This window comes from Meles meles, chromosome X, assembly GCF_922984935.1.
Source record: "Meles meles chromosome X, mMelMel3.1 paternal haplotype, whole genome shotgun sequence".
Lineage (NCBI taxonomy): Eukaryota > Metazoa > Chordata > Mammalia > Carnivora > Mustelidae > Meles > Meles meles.
Window position 1 is genome coordinate 93,604,149 of NC_060087.1, and position 15,186 is coordinate 93,619,334.

The window sequence follows — 15,186 nt, forward strand, 5'->3', positions numbered from 1 at the left end:
TTACTTTAATTTCAGTATATATTTAATTTAATCCCAGTGTTATATTAGTTTCTGGTGTACAATATAGTGATTCCACAAATTTATACATGACTCCGTGCTCATCATGATAAGTGTACTCTTGACCCCTTCATCTATGTCACCCACATCCTCTGTGGCAACCATCAGGTTGTAAAACAAACTTCAGATGTATTAAAGAACTGTGTATGAAAACCAAAACTTCAGGGCACCTGGGTGGCTCAGTCAGTTAAGTTTTGGCTTTGGCTCAGGTCATGATCCTGGGGTCCTGGGATCCAGCCCTGTGTCAGGGTCAAGCTCTCTGCTCTGTGGAGAATCTGCTTCTTCCCCTATTTTCCCCTCCCCATGCTCTCCCTCTGCCCATCTTCCCCCCCTAAATTGTGCTCTCTCTGTCAAGCTCTCTCTCTCAAATAAATAAATAAAATATTTTTTAAAAGTTTAGTAAACTCTAAAGGAAGATACCTTTAGGATCTCAAGGTAAAGAAGGATTCCTAAAACCAAACACAAAAAGCCCAAACCAAAAAGAAATTTTTGATACCTTTTAACTAATTATATTTTAAAACTTATAAAACAAAAACATCAGAATATGGACAGACAATTCACAGACCGACAGATATTTCACTGCCCCGTGAATTGTGAATGCATATAAGAAAGGATTTGTGTCCAGAATACATAATAAGTATCAGAGAAGTAAGTAAATAACTAAAAAAGGAAACCACAAATGAGGGTGGAAGACCGATAAAGAGGTGATTCACAGAACTGGAAACCTAAGTAGACAATAAGCATGTAAAAAGATGCTCATCTGCATTGGTCACGAAGGAAATGAAAATTAAAGCAACAAGATACCATTTAACACAGATCAGATTGACTAAAAAATTTTAAAACCCACAGTACCAAGTGGTAGGGACAATATGGGGAAATGGAACTTCGTATTCCACTGACGGCAGTGACAATATACAAAACTACTTTGAAGCATAATTTAATGATATCTAGTAAAGCTGAAGATGTACATCAAAGAAAAGCTTGCAACTCTACTTCCTCCTCTCTTATACTGTGTGGGAGAGATGGTCTAAAACTGGTATGTCAAGAAAATGCGTCAGGTACATTTCTCTATTCCAGGGCTTCTCAAGCTTCCATGTGCATACAAATCACCCGTGGGTCTTATTAAAATGCAAGTTCTGATTCAGCAAGTCTGAGATGGGGCCCAAGACTCTGCATTTCTAAGGTCCAGGTGATGCCCTAGCTGCAGATACCAAACTTCATTTTTAGTAACAAAGAGATAAAGCCTAGGTTGCCTGAAAAGGCCAGGCAGGTAGCAGAGGCATGAAGCTGATTTAGTGGGGACTACAGTGAACGAAAGAGTGCCTACCCTGAATAAAGAGGGCAGCAGATATTCAGCTCAGGCTGCAGGATGGCAGTTCGGATGTTCCAATTTTTCAAGAAAGGCTGGAAGTTTGGCTTTACATGAAATCTTCCCACTTTAAAATGTTAACAACTCTTTAGAGGAGAATGGAAAACAGTATGTGAACTAGACACAATGCATTTTGGGGCAAAAATAGAACGCTCTGGCCCTTCAGTGTGCAATCTCCAATCTAGACTTAACAACGTAACCAAAAGAAAACCTAAAATCAAACTGTTAATAAGTTGTCTCTGGCATGTGGACCTGGGCTGGGGAGGGGTGAAGCAGGAAACTTGCTTCTCCTCACAAGAGCTTTGGTACTGTTTGGTCTGTTTGGTCTGTTACTACATGGGTATAGCTTTGATTTTTTTTTACAAAAATGTTTTGACATAAAAATAGTTAGGGTTAATAATATATTATTATATTTATATAATTAATTAATTATTATAATAATATATTATTACAGTATAGTTGTTCCATATTTGCTTTTCCCATTTTAACTACAACTAAGTTGAAGCTTATCAAGAACACATCATTTAATTATGATGTTGCTCTTATAGGAACCCATTAACCTACTTTATAATGATCCTTCTATGATGTGATTTCTAGGAATACAACATAGTGAGAAGTAAGGATGACCTGAAGTAAGGGTGTAAAATTAATTAAATTGCATCAATAGCCTTCTCAAGAGTCCTGTAATCAGCCAATATTTCAGGAAACGTAAAGAATCTAAGCTCCCAAGGCCGGAGGGTCACAGAGGTTGTCTTGTTCAACATGCTACTGGCACTTGAACCCAACATTTCTTTAACTTATAATGTTCTATATTCCTGACTTCTTTCAGATCATTGAAAGTGGAGAATAGCAGGACCAGGTCTTAAAATATTTTCATTAACAATAACAATATTACAATTGTAGAAATAATAACAGTAGAATCATAATAGAAATAATAATAAATGCGGTGCCTAACATTTTTTGTACACTGGCACCATGCCAGGCATTGTTCCCCATGTTTGATGTTTATCATCTCATTTGATCCAATTGATAGCTCTCTATAAATGACTAGTAACTTACAAAAGGAAGATGTATCCTTCTCAGTGCATCATCTCAGTAGTATCTTTGCCCGCAGTATGCAATCTCAATTTAATCACAAAAGAACAACAGATAAATGTTTTGTGAAATAACTGAGCAGCACTTTTCAGCTATGTTGATGTCATAAGCCACAAATAAAGACTGAGGAACTATTAGAGATTGGAGAAGATTAACAAAGCATGACAACTGAATTCAATGTATAATCTCATTTTGGGTTCTGAACCGGGAAAAATCACTACAAAGGACAATATTCATAAAAATAACAAATTCAAATATGTACTATAGACTAGATGACAGTATTTGAAAATCTGAAATTTCTTGGCTTAGATAAATGTCCTGTGCTTATGAGAAAATGCCCTTGTTCTTCTAAATTGTTCAGTTCTAAATACTGAAGTATTTAGGGTTAAAGGGGCATGGTATCTCCAACTTGCTCCCAAATGGTTCAGGACAAAAATACCCATCCCAACACATACACAGAATGATAAAATAAATGAAGTAGATTGGAGAAAATATAAACACCTGTAAGTTTGAATTAATATCAAAACAAAATTTACAAAAAACGAAATTGTTACTACTACTATCCTATACTACAGATAAAGAAAGTGAGGATCAGAAATCTAAGTAATTTATACAATTAGTAAGAGGCAGAATCTGAATTCAGACCAAGAGTTACTGACTCCAAAGTCCGTACTCTTAACTATTGGGCTATATTCTCAAGTTAGCAATTTTGTTCTATTTTGAGAACAAAGTGGATACTTTTGAATCAGTGTTTTCTTAAGATTTTATTTATTTATTTGAAAGAGAAAAAGAGAGAGTGAGCACAAGTGGGGGAAGGGAACAAAGGGGGAAGGACAAGCAGACTCCCCAATGAGTGCAGAGCCCCACGGTTAGATGCAGGGCTCGATCCCAGGACCCTGAGATCATGACCTGAGCTGAAGTCAGACGCTTAGCCACCCAGGCACCCCAAATCAATGCCTTATTTAAAGCAGTTATCTTAGAGGGCTATATGCTCACTCAGTTGATGCTCTAGCTGCCTTGAATTCTCTCTTAGAAATACTAGCTAAGGTCAGTTTGCTAGTCACGTAGGTAAGACTTTTCCTTGATTTTTCACCTCTATTCCCCATATCTCAGTGACACTCCCAAAATGACTACTTTGAAGGGAATGCATGAAGTATGTTGTATCTGTTTTCAAACTTGTCACACGACTTTATTGATATCTCTATTTAACCTTTTCCAGTGTTTTAAATACATCAAGGACAATAATTGCTCTAAAAGCTGATGTAGGGGTGACAAGATAAATTGTTGCAGAAAGACTAGTCTTTTCTTTTTTTAAAATATTATTTATTTATTTGACAGACAGAGATCACTTGGGCCTTTTTATGTATTTATGTTTGGTCACTTGCAACGAAAGAATCCTAAATGAAAGGAGCTGTTTCTCTGGACTCCCAACCCTATCAGGACACAATTTAAAATCTTTCCCCTCACAGGACCCTGCTTGGTAGGCCCTTCCTATCAAAGGAGGGATAGGTTCCCACTTGTTGAAGGAGGGATATGAGATATTTCCAGTACCACGACACATGTAAATGCAGGCTCTTGTGTAACCCACAAATGAAAGGGCTTCAAATAGTTGTTCCTCTTTATCTGGAAAGCTCGAATGAAAGTGGTAATAGTACAATGCAGATGTATGGGACTGGAATCAGGAGTTACTCTCTTCCTATCCAGAAGCCAGAGAGGTTTATTACCAGTAAGGGGGTGGGGAGTGAGGGGGCAAAGAGTGTGAAGGGCTCAATAAGCTGGAGAAAGGATAAATAATTAGGTTGGCTTTGGATAAGTGGGTAGAATCCACACACGAGGACCATCACTAGCTGTCCGTGAGAGTCAACCAAGAGAGTGTCTGCAAAGAGATGACTTGAGGTTTGGAAACATGCAGAAGTCCAGTGAAGGTAGGTCACCTCAGAGAAACCAAAATGAAATGTGACAGTAATTAAGTAACCCGAAGCTTAAGTATACTTATACTCTTGGCACATCGCAGTGGCATTAAATGCGTGTTGAGTAAGTAAGTGGATCTGTATGAACAAAAGGGTCAACACACCAGAGGGAAATCTAAGGAATCTCAAAGAGGCAGTCATCATCCCAATGTAGTCCGGAGGGTATCTTATGTAGATAGAAACATAGTTAGGAACATGAATATGGATAATATGGATATGGTTAGAGGTAGTCGAGATATAGACAGAGACCTGGCTCTGTGTGTTTGATTACTGTACACCCGCCACTGGGCTACAGACCTCCTCGCAGTGCGGGAGCCTGACCTTGGACTCTACAGCTGTTGAACAAGGTAAATTTCACCTATGGTGGCCTCCTGGCAGCCAGCCAGCTGGCTCTCATCTAGTGGTAACCTCTGAATTTGTCACGCACTGAGCTGGCCTTGGCATTGCAACTCCTTTAACCTATGTACCAAGCAGTGAGAAGGCTGACCGCTGCATCAGGAAAAATGTTGAAAAAATAGAAACCATGCTGCTAATCAGTGTATGTCATTTTTGGCTCTGTGATTCCTCTTTCTATAGTCTTAACATGGGGTTGCTCGAAGGAGGTTTGGGTGAGAACATCATCCATGCAAAAAATAATTCTAGGCCCTTTGTGGCCCCCCAAGAGAAGGTCCAGAGGGCCCTCCCTCATCTTCCCTGGGCGTACGGCATTCACATAGGCACTGCAGCATCCCCTGTTCTAGATAAAAACAAGTTCCAGATTTAAAAAAAAAGTTTTCCATTTGTAACCCTACTAGGTCAATGCCAGTCCTTGTGTTGCTCTTTTGTGTGGTTATACTTTCTTATCAAAGGAAAGCACAAGGACCTCATTGAGCTCTCTGTGTCAGTCATAACTACAGAAAGGGAGTTTGAGCCCTCCTTCATTTATTCTTTTTTTCTCCTTTTTTGATCAAAAAGTCAACAAAAAATGTTTGCTCAGAGAGAAAGGATATTATGTAAATAATTAGCCCATTCCAAGATTATGTCGCACATATATATAGTACATAGAGAGCTGAGAAGGGGACCAGAATCTGCGGCAGGACTGAAGAGTTTATGACTTGGAGAAGTAGGAATTCTCTCCGTAGTTCTGCTTATCTAGAATGCCTGCCAAATGGGTTGGATGGGCTAATGGAATGATACCCTCAGCCCAGATCTAGACTCTCAACTGAGGAAGAATCAGAAATTGGTGAAAGAAGGTCTAAATGCTAATGCTGTATTGAACAGAACAGAATCTCTTCATCGATTGATAAAGAGGCTGTGTTCCCAAATGAGGTAGACTCTCTGGGTCACTGGCACAGGATCCAGCTCCTCCACGTGGGACCAAAAAGACAGACCTTGTGGAGGAACCTCAATAAAGCATTTCTAGGATATTCCGGTAAGAGTCTGCTTAGACCAGTGCCCCGGGGAAGCCTGGCCAGGCTGGCTTTGATGATTCTTTCTTTCTCTGCTTTTATAGGATCAACTATAGCCTTTTCACCTACGGTTAAGTCTCCTGAGGCTGTCGGAAGCACTAAAAGGTAACAACAATACTGAATTCCATACCTGACCCGTTAACCGATGTCTCTATATCCCTTATGTGCAAATGGGGATATTTATCCAAATCTCTTTGTGTTGTTGTTGGTGTTGTCATTGTCGTTGTCTCGCCAGAGTTGTCCTCTGTTCCAAAGAAGACACTGCTGATCCAGAAGGCTGCTGAAGACTGAGAATTGGGTCATTCTTCAGCATTTTGAGGGCATCCCAAATCGCCATACGAGGAGCCATAGATCAGTGAGCCAGCTGCTAATGAGAACAGGCGTCTGACATCCCTGCTTTGTCCACGGCCTCCTAGACCTGCATTGTCCCTAAATTGTTTCAGGTATCCTTGGGGTCTCAGTTTCAGCCCCCAGCCCTGATGCCCGATACCCTCCTTCAAGAAGGGACTTTGGGCTAGCTTTGACTAACCTTACATGTGCCTTGTGGATTACTTCTGTTCTCTCTGCTTCAGGTAAACACATGACCTGATCCCCAAACAAAAGCATCGAAAATTTGGAGGGGGGAAGAAACATGGAAAAGGACACTTTAACTCATGTGGAGGCTCCGGTGACCCAGGCAAGCGACACGGACCTGGGCACAGCAGCAGGACCTGCAACAGCCTCACCTGATGTTCAAACTCCACTTGAGGGTGCAAGTAGTGGGGTGAATGTGGGGCAGGAAAGCCCGGGGCCAGGAGATAACGAGGAGATGGAAAATATGTCTGTTCTTATTTCGAATCTGAGTGCCAAGGCTGATGGCCAACACCCGGAGGCGAGTCCGGTTGATGCTACAGTGCAGGGGCCTAACACAGGAAATGCAGGGAGGAAAGGCAGCCGGAAAAGGAGGAATAGAAAGCAAACTAAGATTGTGTATCTCCCCTGGCCTCTGACGCTCCAGACTCGGGCATCTTCGGCAGCCCCGGTTCTGGGCCGGTCTCATGTCCTGGGGGCTTTGGCATTTGCTGTTCCCAGAGACAGTGAGGTAGGTCAAGACAGGGAGCAAGGGGAGAATGAGGGGAGTGAGAACACACCGACTCTCGCTAAGCCTCAGAAGGAACTTGCTGATGCCATACGGCCAGCAGCAAGTGCAGTCCAGCCCTCTCTTGTGGCACCCCTGGCAGCGGACGAGGGGTTAAACCCAAGGCAGAAAAAGAGCCGGAAAGGGAGAAATAAAAAGAACAAGAAGATCATGGCTAGCCCTTGGCCTCTGACAGTACACGCTTGGGCATCATACACAGACCAAACTCAGGCACATTCAGATTTGGCAAGGGATAAATCACTCGCTGAAGAGGGAGTTGATGGGGGGCATCAAAGCCAGGGTCCGGAAGGTGAGGCAGATAACGTGTCAGCTAAGACTCCTTACCAGAGTACACTGGAGGAGGCCCCAGACTCAGTGGAGGATCTGGAGCAGGGCTCGTGGGTGAAGAGGGAGTCCCTCTCTGCAGACAGCATGGGAAATAGAAGGACAAGCAGACGTGCAGTCAGCAAGAGAAAGGAGAAGGGTGTCTTGGCTTGTCCTTGGCCTCTGACAGTACAAGCCTGGGCCTCGTTCAGAGCAGCAGATGAGGTTCAGACTCGTCTCCAGGGCCATTCTTCTGCTGCAAGTAGGGGGGTGGATGTGGGGCAGAAAAAGCAGATTCAGCCAGAGACTGGTGAGGAGGAAATAAAGTCCACTCCTCCCATGAGCAAGGCAGAGCAAGCTCTGGAACCCAGGCAGGGTTGGAAAAGCACTGAGAGATGCCAGGGGGATCAGGACTTTTGGGAATGCACAGTGAGGAATTTCACTAGGCAAGCCGACCGTTGCCATTGTGGGGAGCGCTGCTCAGAAGAGCAGAGGGAGGCTTTGACCTTGACCAAAGCCCACACCCACATCAGTACTTCAGTAATGGGAATGAGGGGACCAGAGAGGGAGAGGGCTGAAACTCAGGCAGTCTGGATGAGCAAATGGGGAGGTTTTTGAGATGCAGAGGGGAAAGAAAGGGACCTGAGGGACCTAAAGAGCACTTTGGGTCCTGGAAGGACCACCGTCTACATCTGTTGGGAGAAAGCTGTTTAAAATGCTATATCAAGGCTCACTACCCAGCTGGTAAATTTTTCCGTGGCATGGTAACATCGCAATTATTCTCTGGATTTCTCTCTGAAATAAGTTTTGGGTTGCTAGAGAACTGGCATAACTTCAGGGAAGCAGAAATGTTTTTTCTCTATCTTCTTTCCTGTAACATTCTCAACATTGCTGGGAGAGGTGTTTCCTATAGCTGATAAACGGTGTTAGAGTTTAGAGGGTAAGCCAGTAACAGAATGTGTATTGGATCCTGAGGATACTTCTCTTGACTAGAAGGTAGTATTGAATATTGCATATTAGATTGTAAACCGACTTGATGATTGCATTAGTTCTAAGACCAGCCATTTTACCGTTGCTAAGAGCGCAGGCTAAGAGTGCCGATCCCAAAGTCTGGGATTGAAGCCTGGCTTTGCCACTGGCTACCCATGTTTCTCTCAGCAAGTCACTCTTTCCTTCTGGGCCCCATTCTATCCCTTGGGATAATAATAGCAGGGGCTTTGTAGATTGAATGATTAAATGATTTAAGATAAGGGAAGCAGTTAGACTAGTACATGGCGTATGATAAGCCCTCAGACACTAACCACCTAGGATTGATTTAACTTTCAGTACTAAATATCATACAAGGGTCTGGCACTGTGGTATTATGCATTTTGAAAGTTATACAAATGTCAGTGCCTGTGGGAGGCAGAAGACGATGCCTCCATTTGCAATGATGGTAACAGAGCCTTAAAGCCATGGGGCAAAACGCTCCTTAAGGGGGAAAAGCAGACAAGAAAATGGCAGCTACCATTCTGAGGTGTGGGATGGCAACCGCGGCAGGACAGTGTGCAACAAGACAGGCCAGCTGAGAACACGCTCCTGCTTTAATAGTCGTCGCCGCGGGATGGTGGGAGCCTGCACGGGGGATGCTTTCTGGCCTCCTAATTCCTTTCTGTAACTTCCAACTGCCTACATCACCATGTCATCAGCAAATAATCAAAACTCACGAAGGAGGGCCACAAGGACAAGGAGGTTTCTCCTCCCTGGACTTGTGGGAGGAGTCAGCCGACAACGTGGGGGCTGCTTGGGGACTCCCAGGCCTGCAGCTGCTGGAAGAGAGCTCCAGGCACCTTGCACTGGGGCTGAGCAGGGCACAGACAGCTCCGCCCACCGCCCACTTGGAAGGAGGGAGGGATTCCATGTTTCGCCAGCAACCTGTGGGAACAAAGGAGGGAGTGCCTGATGTGGCCGCCACTGTGCTGCTCTGGCCCATCTCCTCGCCTACCACGCGCCACGTTGGTTGAGAGCTCACCTGGGAGCTTGGCTGGACAATGCAGCTGGGTATAGGCTGAGAGTGGAGAGTAGACTTTTGCACTGGCCTTTCTCCTAGGCTGGCTTTGGGGTCCATTTAGTCAATGATGTCCTGATGCATTCCCTGTTGAAGGGGTAGCTATTCATCGGAGGGCTCAGAGGGGGGCCGAGTGCCCCTTTTATGTGTCCTGGATGCTCGAGCAGGCTCTTGGGGAATTTTTGAGCTGCATCATCGTGAAGGGGCAGTAAGGACTTTTCTGATGTCCACTCATCTTCCTGCCCCGAGGGGTCCAGCTACCTTTTGATCTCACTTGAAGGGGACAGCTGTACCTGCTTGTTGGCTACATGCCTCACTATTAAATCCAGGGCCTTAACCAGAAGAGGGAGTGTGTATATGCAGGAGCTGGGGCCACAGAGCCTCACGACTCCTCACTCAGACCTCCTGAAAGGGCCCTCTGCTATGAATCAAGGTTAGAATATGGGGAATGAAAGAACTCCAGTGAAGCGGGGCTGTGGGAGAACAGCAACAAAGGCATCCCTGATTTCATTTTTGCAGGTGAGTCCTCTCCTCTAATTTTCCCACATTAGCAGTGAATTCGGGGCAGGAGAGCTACACAGAGCAAGGGGATAAGCAGGGGAAAGAAAATAAGGAGAAGCTGGTTGCCAGTTCTTGGTCTGGTCCAAGTTTGAAGCCAAAAGGGAGGGTCGAGGGGGTTTGAGTTCCCTTCATTGTCCAGCTCAGCTCAGCCAGCTAAGAGTCAAAATGGACTTGAAGTAGAAGGGCCTGTACCTATAAATAAAGACTGCATTTGCCTGACATATTTCCTGTGTCATGTTAATTTGGGGGGATACTTCAAGGGCAACAGCAGATAGCCAAGAATAGTCTTGCTGTTGTGTTGGAGAGAAGCTCAACTGGTCCTTTGGCTGTCCTTAAAAAAGGGAGCAGCCAGGAGGAGGAACAACGGTGGCCTAAGCAGTCCCCAGGGAAATGGTCTACCTTTACAAAATTCTGTGACAGCGTCGGTCACCATGAGGATAAGCCTTTTAAACTGAGGTCTCACGGTGCAACACCTTATTTCTGCCTGTTTCGAAATAAAATCCTTCTGCCTACTTTTCTTCCCTAAAAAGACTTCCCATTTCCAGCCCTGTCTCCTATGTGCCCTAATAGGAACCCTGCCCAGGGATGCATGGTTTTTTTTGTTGTTGTTTGTTTTGGGGTTTTGTTGTTGTTTTTTTTTTTTTGTTTTGCACCTGAACCAAAGCTTCGTACTCTGTTGCTTCAGGGGCTCAGGGAAGTTTGGTGGTAGGAAGTATTCCTGTGGGAAATACATTGTTCTAGAACTCAGGCAGCCACTTGGGGGTCACTTCCTGTATATGTGAAGTGGGCTGGGTGCCCAAGGGACTATCCTTTCATCTTATAGCTAGGTAAAGAAATTGCTGGACATCGTTCATTTCCTATAAAATAAACTGGCTCCCTGGGGTGGAGGGTAGGGGAGCCCCGTGAAACACAATTGCTCTTTCGTGGCATTTGATTTAACTGACAATCCTGAAGTATCCAGAGTTTATATAGTCCTTAGCTCCCAAGAAGTTCTCAGTGTTCCTTGATATCAAAACATGCTGTCCTAGGGCACCTGGTTAGCTCAGTGGGTACAGCCTGCAACTCCCTGTCTAAGGATCATGAGTTTGAGCCTCATGGGGGGTATAGAAATTACTTAAATAAAATAAAATAAAGGGGTGCCTGGGTGGCTCAGTCAGTTAAGCTTCTCCCTTCAGCTCAGGTCATGATCCCAGGGCCCTGGGATTGAGCCCCACATCAGGCTCCCTGCTTGGTGGGGAGTCTGCTTCTCTTTCTGCCTCTTCCTCCCCTCTCCCGGCTTATGCTGTCTCTCTCTCTCTCTAAGTAAATAAATAAAATAAAATCTTTTTTTAAAAACCCATGCTGTCCTTAGTATATGAACATGACATCAGTGATCCATTAGCAGTAAGATGGCCTTTGGAGTGGTTTGCCACTAGGGATGAGGCTACACCCAATCTTTAAGTCTCATTCCTTGTGACTGAGGGCAGCCATTTTCCATCCAGGACTGGGCCTCGGAAGGGAGCAAAGCTAATTGAATGACAAAGTCCCGTCCCCAGTCCCCAAGCCCTAACCACCTCAGCTCACCAACCGGAAGTGCTTCTGTCTCTCAGGACTGTTAAATTTTTCGATTCCTCACATGACCCCAGGAACATGGGCTCTGGAGTCTATATGAACTCAAATCCTGACTCTTCTTACTAACTTGGGTGAATTACTTAACCTTTCCAAGCCTCAATTTCTTCATCTGTAAAATGAAACCAATAATAGTGCTTATCTCTTAAGATTGTTGTGAGGATTTTTTTAAATATTTCACTTATTTATTTGAGAGAGAGAGAAAGCAAGTGAGCACAAGTGAGGTGGGGGGGGAGAAGGAGAAGCAGGCTCCCCACTGAGCAGAGAGCCCAATGATGTGGGGCTCGATGCCAGGACCCCGAGATCATGACCTGAGCCAAAGGCAGGTGTTTAACTGACTAAGCCACGCAGGTGCCCCCAATCCTGTTGTGAGGATTAAAAGAGAAAATATGTGTCAAGTGTCTGGAATAATGTCTGACATGTATTTAAGTATTTGTGTTGGCTACTACTGTTATTCATTCTTCTCCAATGATAAAAGCAGGAGGGTATACATTTTGTCCTGTGGACTTTGTTTGCCCTACACCCACCCCAGTGCCAAGCTCATCTCCATCTTCATTTGGTTGTCAAACTAGATTCCTTGACAATCATACAATGCCCAGCCCCAGCCCTCACCCCCTGCCCATCCTGACAATAATACTCAAGTGCTTTTGGCAGATGCAGGCTTAATGCCCAGAGTGTGTTTTTGACCCAAAGATAAAAAAGCCACAATAAAAGGTCTGGAAAGTATCTTAGAAGACATTCCTGGTTAAAAAAATGAGAAAGAGCCACATCTATCAATTATCCCCAAATATGCTGGATACTGTAAGAATGTCTATACATTTGTTTATCTACCTATCAGCAGGGTGCTGGGCCCTCAAAGAGTTTCCCATCTAGCAAAAGTTTTCAAACACTTTTTTTTCTTTTTAAATACAAAAACAGGGGTGCCTGGGTAGCTCAGTGGGTTAAGCCTCTGCCTTCAGCTCAGGTCATGATCTCAGGGTCCTGGAATCAAGCCCCGCATCGGGCTCTCTGCTCAGTGGGAAGCCTGCTTCCTCCTCTCTCTCTCTGCCTCTCTGCCTACATGTGATCTCTCTCTGTGTCAGATAAATAAATAAAATCTTGAAAAAATGCAACAACAGAACAAAATATTGCAGGACCCCAGGCATATGAGGCATCCAGAATAGTCAAATGTATAGAGACAGAAAGTAATGAGTTGCCTGGGTGGCTCAGTCACTTAAGCAGCTGGCTTCGGCTCATGTCATGATCCAGGGGTGCTGGAATCGAGCCCCACAAAGGTCTCCCTGCTTCGTGAAGAGCCTGCTTCTCCCTTTCCCTCTGCTGCTGCTCCCCACACTTGTGCTTTCCCTCTCTGTGTCAAATAAAAACAAACAAACAAACACAAGAGAAAGTAAAATACTGACAGCCAGGCACTGGGAATGTAAGTGCAGAGAGATTGTGTTTAACAGATACAGAATTTCTTTTTTTTTTTAACTTTCTAAAATGTATATATTTGACAGGGAGAGATAGAAAGAGAGGGAACACAAGCAGTGGGAGAAGGAGAGGGACAAGCACACTCCCTGCTGAACAGGGAACCCAAAGTGTGACTCCATTCCAGGACCCTGGGATCATGACTGGAGCCAAAGGCAGACGCCGGACGACTGAGCCACCCAGGTGCCCCCGATACAGAATTTCCATTGGGGATAATATAAAAGTTCTGGAACTATACAGTGGCGATGGTTGCCCAACATGACGATACTTAACGCTACAGAATTCTCCACTTAAAAATGATTCATATGGTAAGGTTTATGGTATGTGTCTTTTACCACAATTTAAAAACCAATGCAAGACTGTATTTAGAAAAAAAAAAAAACTCACATGCTAATAAACAACTATGCTGAAAGTCATTTCTGGTCATAAGGAGTTCAGAAGAAGGAACACTCAAGGAAGGGTAGAGAAGCTCCAAAAAGTGTTACCAAAGAGTAAGATAAGAGGTTTAGATAAAAGGCTGTAATTTGGAAAAGCAACGAGAGGAGAAGTATTGGAGCAGAGGCACAGAGACAGGGATGAGTGGGAACAGTGAGCACAGGAGCCCCACAGAAGGAGGTATGTGTGTTTAGCATAGCAGTGGGAACCAACGCTGTTTGCATGGAGTGTGGCCTGGCCCCGGAGGCACTTGAAGAACAGGCAGACTTTTAAATTGTGAGAAGAGAGCACAAGCTGTGGGGAGAGGCAGAGGGAGAGGGAAAAGCAGGATACAGAGCTCGATCCCAGGGCCCCAGGATCACGACCTGAGCCAAAGGCAGATGTGTAACCGACTAAGCCACCCAGGCGCCCCACAACTTCATTTTTGACTTCTGAAATCCCAACAAACTCTGTAGTCTAGTTAATTATAATAAGCCTGGCTTTGGTAATATACTAATTATTTAAGATGTCACCATTGTGTGTACGTTGTGGGGGGGATCTGGGAGGGGTATAAGGGAGCTCTTGGCACTATTTCTGCAACTTCCTGTGAGTCTATATTTCAAAACCAAAGGTTAGACAACAAATGTTTGAACGATCAGTCAGTCACATGTGTGCCTGATGGTTTGAAAAGAGACAACATGGAGACAGGATGAGAAGTTTTTTCCAAGCAGGTCTTTTTCTACCTAAACGTGATCTTTTTCTACCAAAACTCTCACTCCCACCGTTCAGTCAAGGAGAAAAATTGGAATGTATTGGATCTGAGAGGCAAACTCTGTGTGTTACTGGATGAGGATGTTTGGTCTAGGAAGTTGGGAGTTAAGAGTGATTTTCTAGGGGTGCCTGGGTGGCACAGTCAGTTAAGCATCTGACTCTTGATTTTGGCTCAGGTCGTGATCTCAGGGTCATGAGATCAAGCCCCATGTCTGGCTCTGCACTGAGCATGGAGCCTGCTAAAGATTCTTTCTCTTCTTCTCCCTCTGCCGTCCCTGCCCCCCAGCTTGTGCAGTGCACGCACGTGTGTGCACTCTCTCTCTCTCTCTCTAAAAAAAAAAAGTGATTTTCTAGTCAACTGTCTAGAGGTGATGAGTCAGGCTCTAACCTGGTGAACAGCAATCTGTCTAATAAAAAAATGCAAACGTTACACCCTGAACTGGAGCTTGTTCTCTAGGAAAACACAATGGAAACACCTCTAAACACCTGTAGCCCGCAGAGAAGGGACCAGGCTTGGTGTACTCTTCTGTGGGCATCTGATTGTACAACATGCCAACTGAGTGACAGTGACTCAGAACATCATCCAGACATCATCTGCTTGCCCAGCCAAGACCAATCAGTATTTGAAATGCCCAAAAGAAAAAGTTGAATGCCGGCAAGCAACTTTCCCCTGCTTTCCTTCCTTGCATTTGAAGAGGGGCAGAATTTACCACCTCAAAATATGTCAGTTGGGCACGATGATTATTGGGAACTAAAGGCAATCCATACCCAGCAGATTCAGGAAGAGCACTTTACCTCCCCCTCCACTGACAACATTTCCGTTGGAAACAGGGCCTGTAGCCCAGAGAGGGCTATTACCTTTTTATCTAAGAAACTTACCTGCATACCAGGGCAAACATTGTTTTACGAACATCTCTTGCCTTCCTGTGCTCGGACTT